This window comes from Quercus robur, chromosome 9 (assembly GCF_932294415.1).
Source record: "Quercus robur chromosome 9, dhQueRobu3.1, whole genome shotgun sequence".
NCBI classification, from domain to species: Eukaryota; Viridiplantae; Streptophyta; class Magnoliopsida; order Fagales; family Fagaceae; genus Quercus; species Quercus robur.
In genome coordinates, this window is record NC_065542.1 from 54,338,802 (window position 1) to 54,351,004 (window position 12,203).

Below are 12,203 nucleotides of genomic sequence, written 5' to 3' on the forward strand. Positions count from 1 at the left end.
ATGTGATAAATCATCAATGAGGACTAATCTCCTCTAATGGTTTGAGAGCTTAATTTTTGTAAACTAATCTCTTACTAAGCCACACACCAAATAATATCCATCTATTTCTTTCTCTTAAAAAGAATATACAAAATTGAAATTTAGATTACAACTTTACTTAGCTATGTATAGTCATATATTCAAGTTAAAGTAAGTTTTTTTTTTTTTAAATAATATATTTTTAGTTCTTTTTATTTAAATTTATGATTCAACAATGATATTCAATCTTCTATATGAAATTAACCTTAGTTTAGCTAGTATTATTCATCAATTTCTGTATTTACATCAAATTAGTCTTAATTTAATTAGTATTTGACAGGCCAAGAATGTATTGACCATTTGTGATATATTAATTGATTAATTAGCCAAGTTTATTAATTAATTAAATTAATATGCAATTTACGTGGCAACACAAACAAATCACCAACTAAAATAAAGTGCAGCGGAAAATAAAGTTGACACAATGATTTGTTTATGAATGGGGTAAACCTACACGGAAAAAACCCTACCGAGTGATTTTAAGGTCACCACTCCAAGAATCCACTATTATCAAAACAAGCGGTTACAAGTAAAGGAATCCCAATACCTTATACCAACCTACAGTTGAACCTTTACCCTAATACACAATTGGACTTGTTTTGTAGTGACAATCTCTTCTTTTGATGCACGGCTCCCAGTACGTGACTAACCAATCTGATGTGCGGATCCCAGTACGCGGCTTACTCTTTTGCACGAATCCAAGTACATGACTAACTCCACAGCAACCCTTTGTTTGTTGTAGTTGATTTGCAGCAGCTTCACAAAGAAACACCAATAAGATCTTCAATGTTGGTACAAGAGACTTTTCGTGGTTACAGAACCCAAAGGCATACAAGAAACGCAGTAAGAACTCTTTCTTTTGTAAGAGGCTAGGGTTTCAAAAAGAAAATCTTATGAAACTCTCTAGGGTTAGGTTTTTCTTTTTCCACCTCCTTTAAATAGGAGCTTAATGGGCTCTCCTATTCCAAATAGGTTTATACAAACCTTGGGCTTTCCTAGTCTAATAAGGATTATACAAACCCACAAACTTTGGGTTTTCCTAATCCTATGAGGATTATACAAACCCATAAACAAATAGCCTTTTAGAATAAAAACGTTACTGGCTATAGTCTGAAACCCGTAAGCTCGATAAATCGAGACATTTGTCGAGCTTTAATGAATCTCGATAGATCGAGCTTCTATCGAGGAAGTATCGAGACCTGCAAATTGCACTTTTCTTCAGCAGTTCTTGAGTAATCTTCATGTCTTCAATTTAACCACTTGTAATGATCATCTTGAACTTTCTTAGATTTACCTAAATACAAGTAAAGTGCGTTTTGTCAAAGGATTTACATATAAAAATGTCTCATATAAAATTTTCGCCTTAGGCCCCAAATTTTGTTGGGCTAGCCCTGCTTGCAATCATAGTCACATTGTTCATGTTTGCTTGAATTCCCAATCCAACTTCTCAAAATTGGAATGAATCTCTCAATTATTTCAGGGAGTACTCGTGTCCTCTTTAGGTGTGGTACATCTACTTCACTAGAGGTATACCTTCTCCACTAGGTCCAGCCATATCTCCATCAGAGTCATCACAATGACTTCTTCGCTTAGTTTTGGTATCTTTTGCTGAATCTTCAAAATCATCCTCATATGGAGTGATGACGCAATTGCTACACCCAACCTTAGTTTGCTTGAAATCTTCCATGTCTTGCTCATATACCAAACGAGCCCCACATTTGGTAACCTCCCAGCCTAGAACATTGTATTCTTTTAATTTGTGACAAATTTGATTACTTTATTTTCTACCCTTTGAAAGCATAAATTGTAAATAATAAAATGAGAAATCCAATTGAGCTATATACTTCAAAAAAAAAAAAAAATAGTGTACATGCTGATAGTTAATAACATCAATTGCATCAAATTTGCTATTTAACCCCCCCCACACCCCCCCCCCCCCCCCCAAAAAAAAGTACTTGAAAGCTTATCTATCGAGAACATCAACAAACAATAGAATTTCATCCACATCAAGAGAAGTGAAATCCCACAGTTTTCATGTCTCTCTTTATTACCTGACTTCAAGATTTGTTTAATTTCTCAGTGACTTTCTATATCTGAAGAACATCATCAACAAAAACCTTGAGATTATCTACTTTCTATTCAATTTCTAAGACAAATAAAATAGAAAAATTACTTCAAAAATGAAAAGAAGATTGGTAGAATACAGAGAAAAGATTAAATAACTTGAAAGAAAAAAAAGAGGAAAAGTTGACAAAAGATATAAGTTGTCGTACCTTTGTGAGAATACTTTTGTTGCAAGTGGAATTTATAATGTAGTTTGTTATATATAGTGCAATTATCATTTATTAATGAAATTTTAAAAAATATAGGATATAAGTAGCTATAAGTTACACAGATGTAAGAAATCGAAGAGTTATGAGTTACAAATGTTGATATAATAATCCACTAACTTTTTTTTTTTTTTCTCAAAAGGATGTAAATCACTATATTTTTTTATTCTGTATTCATTTTTGAAAGCTCACTTAGTGTGTAAAACACTTGTGAATGTTTAGACCCCCAATTACAAAATTACCAACAAAAGCTTATACTCAAACAATATATGTGCGGAATGATAAATATAAGCTATAGCCAAATATTGCAAACTACTCTAAGCCAAAATTTAATCACAACACAATAGTAATTAAAAGCAAAGAGTAAGGGTTAGAGAGAAGCAAACGTAAGATAACATTGGCACGTGTTGTCGAAGTGGAAACCAAAGAACTTGGCGAAAAACCTCTCCGCCGCCCTCCAAGTAGTAAAATGATCCACTAGAAAATCAGTTGGGATATATGAATAGCAATAGACCCTCCAAGCCTAATCTACTCGATGCACCTAAGCCCTCCAAGCTTCTTGCTTCAACAGGGTTACTCCTAACCTTATCTTCTCTAGCTTACCGAATCTCGCAATAAGCCCATTGCATCAACCAAAATGAATTGGTTCTCTCTTGAACTGCTTCCCAAACACCAATATGAATATGGTGAGGTAAGGATTTGGCTAAAGATCCTCTCAAGGGTATGACAATGGAGAGGCTAAGAGTAGAGGAATTTGGAGAATTAATGGTATAAGATTGTGGATGAATCAATCTTGTTGTTCTCTAGGGTTTATCTCTCAAAATTCTCTCTAGAAGCTCTCTACATTTCGTGGGTATAAGGGTATTTATAGTAGAGTATGAGAAGGAATGTGAAAAGTCATTTTTCTGCAAAACAGGGTGCACTGGCAAGTCACTCACAACTGGGACAAGTCGTGAGTTCCAATCGCCAGTTAACAGAATGGCCAGACTGTACTTTTTATCCTATAGTGATCCAGTTGTCCTGACCTTTCAACTTCCTGCATGCTCCACACGTGTGACAAATTCTGGCGAAACCACTCACGAGTCATTCGCAAGATCCAGTTGCAAGTTGCCTTTTGATTGCACACACTTGATCAATTCTTCACACTTTCTCCCACACAATCCTTACATTATTCCCACCTAAATACAGAGTTTCTAAATGCTGAATTACAAGAAAATTTGGCATGGAATAAAGCCAACACATAGTTGAATGAATTCAACTTTACAATCTGCCCCTTTGGCTATTCCGTGACAAAACCCTAAAACAGACTCTAGACTTAAAAATGTGAGTTGGGAACAGTTGCCAAAACTCACTCACACCAAATTCTAGATTTGTGAAGCTCTTGAATCATACAAACAAGTTTCCTAAAAACAATATCACAAAATGCACTCATTAAGTTCATTGTAAGCGAAATCTTAGAATGTATATGGAGCAAGCACAATACGATCAAGTAAGTATGAATATGACAATAAAGCATAACTTGACCATACAAGAACAATCACTATAAATAGTGACTACAATGAACATTCACACAGTGAATGAACATCTGGACATGCAAGCTAATAAGCTCAATGCAAAGTATCATTTGCATGTCCAACACTCAACCGATGCAATACCACTAAAGCAATTGCATCAAGGATACAAGATATAACAAGGGCACAAGAGTACTAAAGAGAATGTAAAACATTATCTAAAAGTACTAAGCTACATAAGCAAATGTACGAAACAAGCATAGTTTAAATAGCTAAAACATCCAAGTATCCATAACACAAAATATCCAAGCATTTAAAAACCAAAGTACTAAAACCATAAAGTATTAAAATAAGGTGCTATGAAAACCATAAAGAAAACTGTAAAACCATAAGTGCTATAAAAACTATAAAATGTTCTCCCCCCCCCCCCCCCCCCCAAGATAAGCTCCCCCTCAAGAGCTACTCCAATACTACTCCCCCTTTTTGACCGAAATGGCCAAAGGGCTAAGGTTGGTGAGTGAAGCTATCAAACTTGGCTGCCAACAAGTTGATTTGATCCTGGATAGCTGCAAGGTTGTTGGAGTGCTCAGTTTGTACATCTCTTAGACCATCAATCCTCTCAAGAATGATTTGAAAAGCGTTTGGAGGCACTAATGAAGACGATGATGCTCTACTCCTACCTCGACCACTACCTTTTCTTGGAGGAGGTTGTTGTCCTTCAGCTTCAGTTTCTGTATCCGCAGGAGGTGCTTCTTTAGGCTCTTCAGCTTGTTCCTTTCTAGGAAGTCGAACCCTACTTTTTAGGATTGTTTGAGAGTTGATGGAAGGAGGTGAAGTCATTAGGCTTATGTCTTGTGGAGTCTCCACACCATTTTCATGAAGAATCCTCATTATCAAACTTGGGAGAACAAGCTTTGCACTTGTGGTTGTCCTTGTAGCTTTGGCAATAATGTAGTACAAATGTGCACCAATGTCAATGTAGATTTTCTCACAAAGCTCCATGAGGAAGATGGCTCTAGCATTGTTGATGGTGGTCAACTTCCTTACCGAATACAGGTTGAACATCATGATATACACAAGGCATCTCAAATCCGGAGGAAAGGAGGTTGTGTTGAGGCATTTTCCTTCCCTATGGCCACCAAGGCGGAGTTGCATCGATTCTATAGAGACCATTCTGTCCTTAAACGAAATGAACCCTTCATGATCTAGTTCTCCATTTCCAAGTAAACCATCAATGACATCCATGTCAAGAGTGAATGCACGACCTTTAACCTAGCATTCTATGTGATCTTCCTTGAGTGATGCAGTTGAGTAGAACTCTCTGATCAAAGGTTTACAAACTCCAAGGAGATCACCAAGGAGTTTTTCCCAGCCTCTTCCTTCAAAATAGCTAGGGATGAAGGAATCCTTGAGTTCAGTAAGATTTACAAATCTCTCATGAATGATCGGAGCTATTTTGAAATGATGGGAATATCGCTCATAGTGTTAAGGGGTGCAAAATACACTATTGTCAAAGCGTTTTCTCTTGTCACCATGCTGAGCAGTGGTTTTTCATGGAGCCATCTGCAAAATACAATAGAAAATACCACAAAAACAGAGCACGATAGCCGGTAACAAACTTGATAAGTAACAAGTTAGTACCAAAAGAAATAAACTACGAATTAAACCCTAAAAACTGAAATTTAAAGAGTAATTCAAAGAAAATTGACATGTGAAGATGCTAATCATCAAAGCGTGATATAATCATTGGCATTATTCACACAACATGTCAAAGGTTGTGTGTGTGTGCATCATATGCAAAAATGTGCAAATAGGGCATGAAAACATGCAAGGGGCAAAGTGTGAAAACACATAATCATATAATGTTTCAAAACAAGGAAACATGACTATCCCCAAAATCTTTGTACTCAATGAAGTCCAAAAATACACACAAAAACATCTAAAAGACATTTTATCATCAACACGGTATGCACAACACTACACAAAACATAGCATAATGCATGAGCATGCAGAATAAACATGTAAAACAAGCATTATACCATCATTCTCATCAAAACCCATATATCAATCGCAACAAAAACATCAAAAACCCATATTCATCAACCATATATCAATATCTTAATATAAACAACAAATCCATGAAAACTAAGGCTTTAAACTTGAAATAGAGTGAAAATAAGTGAAAACCCATACCTTTTCAAAGATTTGAAGTGAAGATTGAAGATGAAAATGGAGGTTTTTGGGGTGAAAATGGCGGTTTTGGGAGAGGGAAAGGCGGAGAAGACAAAGAGGTATGCACGTGATGCGAGGGAAACTGAAAAGTTTTTGAAAAACTATCTGAGTTTTAACCCTATTTGTGCAAAACATGCATTTTTCGCGACTCAACTGACTCATTAGTGAGTCGCCAAACTGAATTGCCAAAATCCCTTGAACAAGATTTTGAAAAATTTCTCTAAGTCTTTTTCACGACTGGGGCTTCCACTTGCCAGTGAGTCTCAAACGCCTTTAAGTAAACTCGCTACTCATGAATGAGTCACGAAAATTAGTAGCCAAAAATTCAAAAACCCAAATTTTTGAAAAATTTTCTAAGTGTTTTTCGCGACTGGAAGTCTTACTCGCTAGTAAGTCGCGAATCATTATGAGGAAACTCACAACTGGGCCTTGAAAACTCGCAACTCGCGAGTGAGTCGCCAAAAGGCAAAGTCGAAATTTTTTTGGAATTTTTGAAATTTTTCAAAACAAAACACTTTCCAAAAATAACTAAAATACTCAAAAAACTTTTTGGGTTTGATCAACATATACTTGAGTTATGTACAACACATTTAATCAAGTACAATCACACAAATGAATAAGGCATTCATTGAACATGGACAAGTGTGATGTGGGTGGGTATCAAATGTGAGATAGTCCTTAGTCTAACATAAAGCTTCAATGATCAATTCAACCAAGACATACACAATTAGCACTAAGTAGAGTGACCAATCTCAATTATAGAAATGAGCATATATGACCTCCCACATAAACTTGAATACATAGGGATAGATACTTTTCATTTGACTTCTTACAATTCATAACATCTAATCACTTTATAACTTTATATCTCTTTTTGAGATTGATGCCTGAAATTTTTAATATTTCAATTTGATGAGTAAGCCTTTGGCTTTTGGGCACCATACATTTCAACATAATCCACTTTCCCTTTTTCCTAGTCAAATACTAGTATGTGCGATGATTTTTGCAGCTCATTATCTCTTTTTGAGATTTGACATTGGTTGAGCTCTTAAAAAAAAACATAAATGAGTGGGAAGAGATATAGGCACAAGTCTATGCATGTCTCAAGATCAACAAAACTATTGACTAATCATTCATGACAAGTTTGAAGATCTATTTACAACAATCACATAGATGTGAAGATGTTTCTCACAAAGATACAAGTGCATAGAGAACAAGCTAAGCTCATTAATGCACAAAGCCATTAGTACGGAGGTACAAGACTAAACATGCGTGTGACAATACACAATAATGCCTATCAAACTTTTTGGATTTTATTCTTTTTATGTGTTTTTGGATTTTTGACACAAAGCAAGTAAAGAATGATAAAAAAACAAACAAACATTCAAAGCTTTTAGACAACAAAAACAGTAAAAACATGCTACCATCAAAGTAGTGTGTGCTTTACTCAAATGAGACCAAATCAAGATAGATATGTAAAACACACAACACACATGAGATTCAAGGAATGGTACCGACACCAATGGTCTTACGGAGCGATTCGAACGGTGGACCATCGAAAGGGTTGGTGAAGATGTCAGCCTTTTGGTTGTCCGTGTGGATGAATTCAAGACATACTATTTTATCTTATACCAAATAACGGATGAAGTGATAGCGAATCACTATGCGCTTGGACTTTGAGTGCTGAACAGGATTCTTGGGAAGATTTTTGGCACTAGTTTTGTCACAAAACACACTTATTGTTTCTTGAGGAATCCCATAGTCATGAAGAAGTTTCTTCATCCAAAGAAGTTGAGTACAACAAATTCCAGCAGCTATGTACTCGGCTTCAGCTGTAGATAGAGATATCAAGTTTTGTTTCTTACTCATCCATGATACAAGATTGTTTCCTAGATAGAAACATCCGCCCAAAGTGCTCTTTCAGTCATCAACACTTCCTACCCAATCCGCATCCAAGTAACTGGCTAGACAATCCTTAGAGTCTTTTGAGTACCATAGACCATACTTGGGAGTGCCATTAATATAGCGTATGATTCTCTTCACAACTGTCAAGTGAGACTCCTTCGGAGCTACTTGATAACGAGCACAAACTCCCATAATAAATACAATGTCCAGCCCGCTTGTCGTGAGATATAGGAGACTTCCAATGATGCTCCTATACAAAGTTGGACTCACTTCTACCCAGGAAGAATCAAGATTAATCTTGGTAGATGAACTCATGGGAGTGGAGGCATGCTTTTTGGAATCTAGTCCAAACTTCTTGACAAGATTTCTAGCATATTTTTCTTAAAAGATGAATATACTATCCTTCCTTTGTTTAACTTGAAGACCCAAGAAAAATGTAAGCTCCCCCACCATATTCATTTCAAATTCTTTCTTCATTTCTTTAAAAAACTCTATAGCACGGGCGTCTATGGTGGCTCCAAATACTATGTCATCAACATACACTTGAGCTACAAGAAGATAGTTCTCATCCATTTTACAAATAAGGTCCGGTAGGCATACCCTCTTTTAAATCCTCTATCCAAAAGATAATTTGTAAGCCGATCATACCATGCTCTGGGTGCTTGTTTCAAACCATAGATTGCCTTCTTCAATATCAAAACATGATCCGGGAAGTACATGATCCGGGAAGTAAGGATCTTGGAAACCTTTGGGTTGTTCAACAAAGACTTCTTCATTAAGGTACCCATTGAGAAAGGCACATTTCACATCCATTTGGTGAGTTTGAAATCCATAGTACATGCAATTGACAAAAGAATGCGAATAGACTCAAGTCTAGCTAAAGGCGCAAAGGATTCATCAAAATCTACTCCTTCTACTTTAGTGTACCCTTGAACCACCAACCGAGACTTATTCCTTATTATCTCACCGTCCTCATCGGTCTTATTTTTGAAGATCCATTTGGTACCGATGACATGAGCGTCTTTGGGCCTTGGAACAAGTTCCCATACATCATTCCTCACAAATTGATTCAGTTCTTCATGCATTGAATCCACCCAATTCTCATCTTGAAGAGCTTCTTCTACACTTTTTGGCTCAAATTGAGCAAGGTAGCAATGATAAGTCACATGGTTTGCAATAAATTTGCTTCCCTTCCTAAGGTGAAGACCTTCATCTAGAGAACCGATAATGTTACTTTCTGGATGATTTTTAAACACTCTAGATGATGGCTTCTTTGAGGTGGACACTTCATCATTTTGGGAGATAGGAGGATGAACTTCCGGAGGGGTGAGAGGGCTTGAGGATCTAAACGATGATCTTATCTCCGTTCTAGAATTCACGAGAGTGGATTCTCTTTTTGGTGAACGTTCTTCCACTTCAACCTCTTGGGCTTCATTCTCAACGAATGTTTCTTTGGAGATTGTTCATTCTCCACTATCATTAATAGCTACTTTTGTTATGTCATCATCAATGACCACATTGATGGACTCCATCACCGTTTTTGTTCTCTTGTTGAAGACTCTATATGCCCGGCTAGTGGTTAAGTACCCAAAAGAGATACCTTCATCATTTTTTGCATCAAATTTTCCAAGGTTCTCCCATTCATTTAGAATGTAACACTTACTCCCAAAGACTCGGAAGTATTTCACTTTTGGCTTCTTCCCATTCCAAATTTCATATGTGGTCTTCTTTGTTCTCGCTCGGAAGAATATTCTATTGCCAATGTGACATGAAGTGTTCACCCGGTTCCAAAATTTTTGAGGAATTTGCTTGTTGAGTATCATAACTCTTGCCATTTCTTGAATCACCCGGTTCTTCCTTTCAACCACCCCATTTTGTTGAGGAGTTTTAGGGGCTGAAAACTCTTTCTAGATCCCATTCTTCTCACAAAAAGACTCAAATCTTGCATTCTCAAACTCCTTGCCATTGTCACTTCTTTTCTTGACAATTGGTATACCTTTCTCATTTTAAAGCCTCTTGCAAAAATTCTCCATCTTCTCACATGCTTCCAATTTTTCTCTAAGAAATTCCACCCATGTGTATCTTGAGAAATCATCAACAATGACCATAATATGCCGTTTTCCCCCTAAGCTTTCGATTCTTGTGGGCCCCATTAAATCAACATGGAGAAGCTCCAAGCAACATGATGTAGAGATCACATTCACCTTTTGATGATTCGCCTTTGTTTATTTTCCCATTTGACAAGCGCCACAAATGGTCTTCTCCACCTTTCCAAATTTTGGGAGCCCTACAACGGCTTCAAGTTTGGACACTTTCGCCACTTGTTTGAACTTTGCATGGCCAAATTTTTTATGCCAAAGTTTCAACATGTCGACTCGAGCACTCCTACAAGAGATATTTGATGTAGGAACTACTCCATAGCAATTGTCGGTAGTCCTATATCCCTCCAAGACTTGAATCCCTACTTCATTGATGATCACACACCCCTTCTTTGAAAATTAAACAAGAAAGTCCTCATCACATATTTGAGTGATGCTCAAAAGATTCACCTTAAGCCCTTTGATATGTAGAAAATCTTTCAATAAAGGTAGCCCCAGTATCTCAATAGTCCCTTTGCCAAGAACTTGAGCATGTCTTCCATCCCCAAATGTCACATAGTCACCAACCTTCTCTTTGAGAGACTTAAATAGTGATTCATCTCCTGTCATATGATGAGAGCATCCACTATCAAGATACCATAAACAAGAATTGAATACTTTCAAAGAGGTGTGCACAAACAAGCAAGCATGAGATAAGCACTCTTGACCTTTAAAATGAAAATCATCTTCATTTTCTATTCTCTTACTAGATTGAATTCTTTTTTTAAGGTGATCAACCTTGTCACACAAAATTCTATTTCTTCTTTTATACTTCTCAATCAATGAATTTAACTCACATGGACTATTGTGTAAGACATGGTTCCTGTGTTCAAAATACTTTAGCATATGAACAAAAATTCTAGCATGTTTCTTTGTTTATAATAACTCTAGGAGTTCATTGTTAGGACAATCTTTAAAAATACTCATAGAGTCATTATCACAAACATTTTTCACACAAAATTCTATTTCTTCTTTTATGCTTCTCAATCAATGAATTTAACTCACATAGACTATTGTGTAAGACATGGTTCTTGTGTTCAAAATACTTTAGCATATGAACAAACATTCTAGCATGTTTCTTTGTTTATAATAACTATAGGAGTTCATTGTTAGGACAATCTTTAAAAATACTCATAGAGTCATTATCACAAACATTTGCACCATAATTTAACAGAGCCTTTTCAAGAGCTTCATCTATAGATACAAGGGGTCTAGGATCACACTTAGGATATAGAAATCCGTCAAAGTGTACCCGCTCTGATACCAATTGAAAGCTCACTTAGTGTGTAAAACACTAGTGAATGTTTAGACCCTCAATTACAAAATTACCAACACAAGCTTATACTCAAACAATATATGTGCAGAATGATAGATATAAGGTATACCGCAAACTACTCTAAGCCAAAATTTAATCATAACAAAATAGTAATTAAAAGCAAAGAGTAAGGGTTAGAGAGAAGCAAACGTAAGATAACACCGACACGTGTTATTGAAGAGGAAACTGAAGAACTCGGCGAAAAACCTCTCTATTGCCCTCCAAGAGGTAAAATAATCTACTAGAAAATCAGTTAGGATACATGAATAGCAATAGACCCTCCAAGCCTAATCTACCTGATGCTCCTAAGCCCTCCAAGCTTCTTGCTCTAACAGGATTATGTCTAACCTTGTCTTCTCTAGCTTACCGGATCCGCAATAAGCCCATTGCATCAACCAAAATGAATTGGTTCTCTCTTGAACTGTTTCCCAAACACCAAAAATCTTTTTATTGATATGAATATGGTGAGGTAAGGATTTGGCTAAAGATCCTCTCAAGGGTATGAAAATGAAAAGGGTGAGAGTAGAGGAATTTGGAAAATCAAAGGTATAAGATTGTGGATGAATCAATCTTGTTGTTCTCTAGGGTTTATCTCTCAAAATTATCTCTAGAAGCTCTCTACATTTCATGGGTATAAGGGTATTTATAGTAGGTATGAGAAGGTATGTGAAAAGTCATTTTCTGCAAAATAAGG

At 36.3% G+C, this 12,203-nt stretch overlaps 2 protein-coding genes and 1 pseudogene across 3 annotated transcripts in view; 2 read left to right on the forward strand and 1 right to left on the reverse strand.

Moving 5' to 3' along the window:
- Positions 1 to 12,203, forward strand: part of LOC126700118 (uncharacterized) — a 91,970-nt gene that overhangs the window by 38,730 nt on the left and 41,037 nt on the right. The window lies entirely within an intron of this gene.
- LOC126700127 (uncharacterized) overlaps positions 1 to 12,203 on the forward strand; it is an 88,069-nt pseudogene that overhangs the window by 35,121 nt on the left and 40,745 nt on the right.
- The window catches only part of LOC126700113 (disease resistance protein RUN1-like), a 102,498-nt gene that overhangs the window by 28,131 nt on the left and 62,164 nt on the right, over positions 1 to 12,203 (reverse strand). The gene's annotated exons all lie outside the window — the stretch shown is intronic.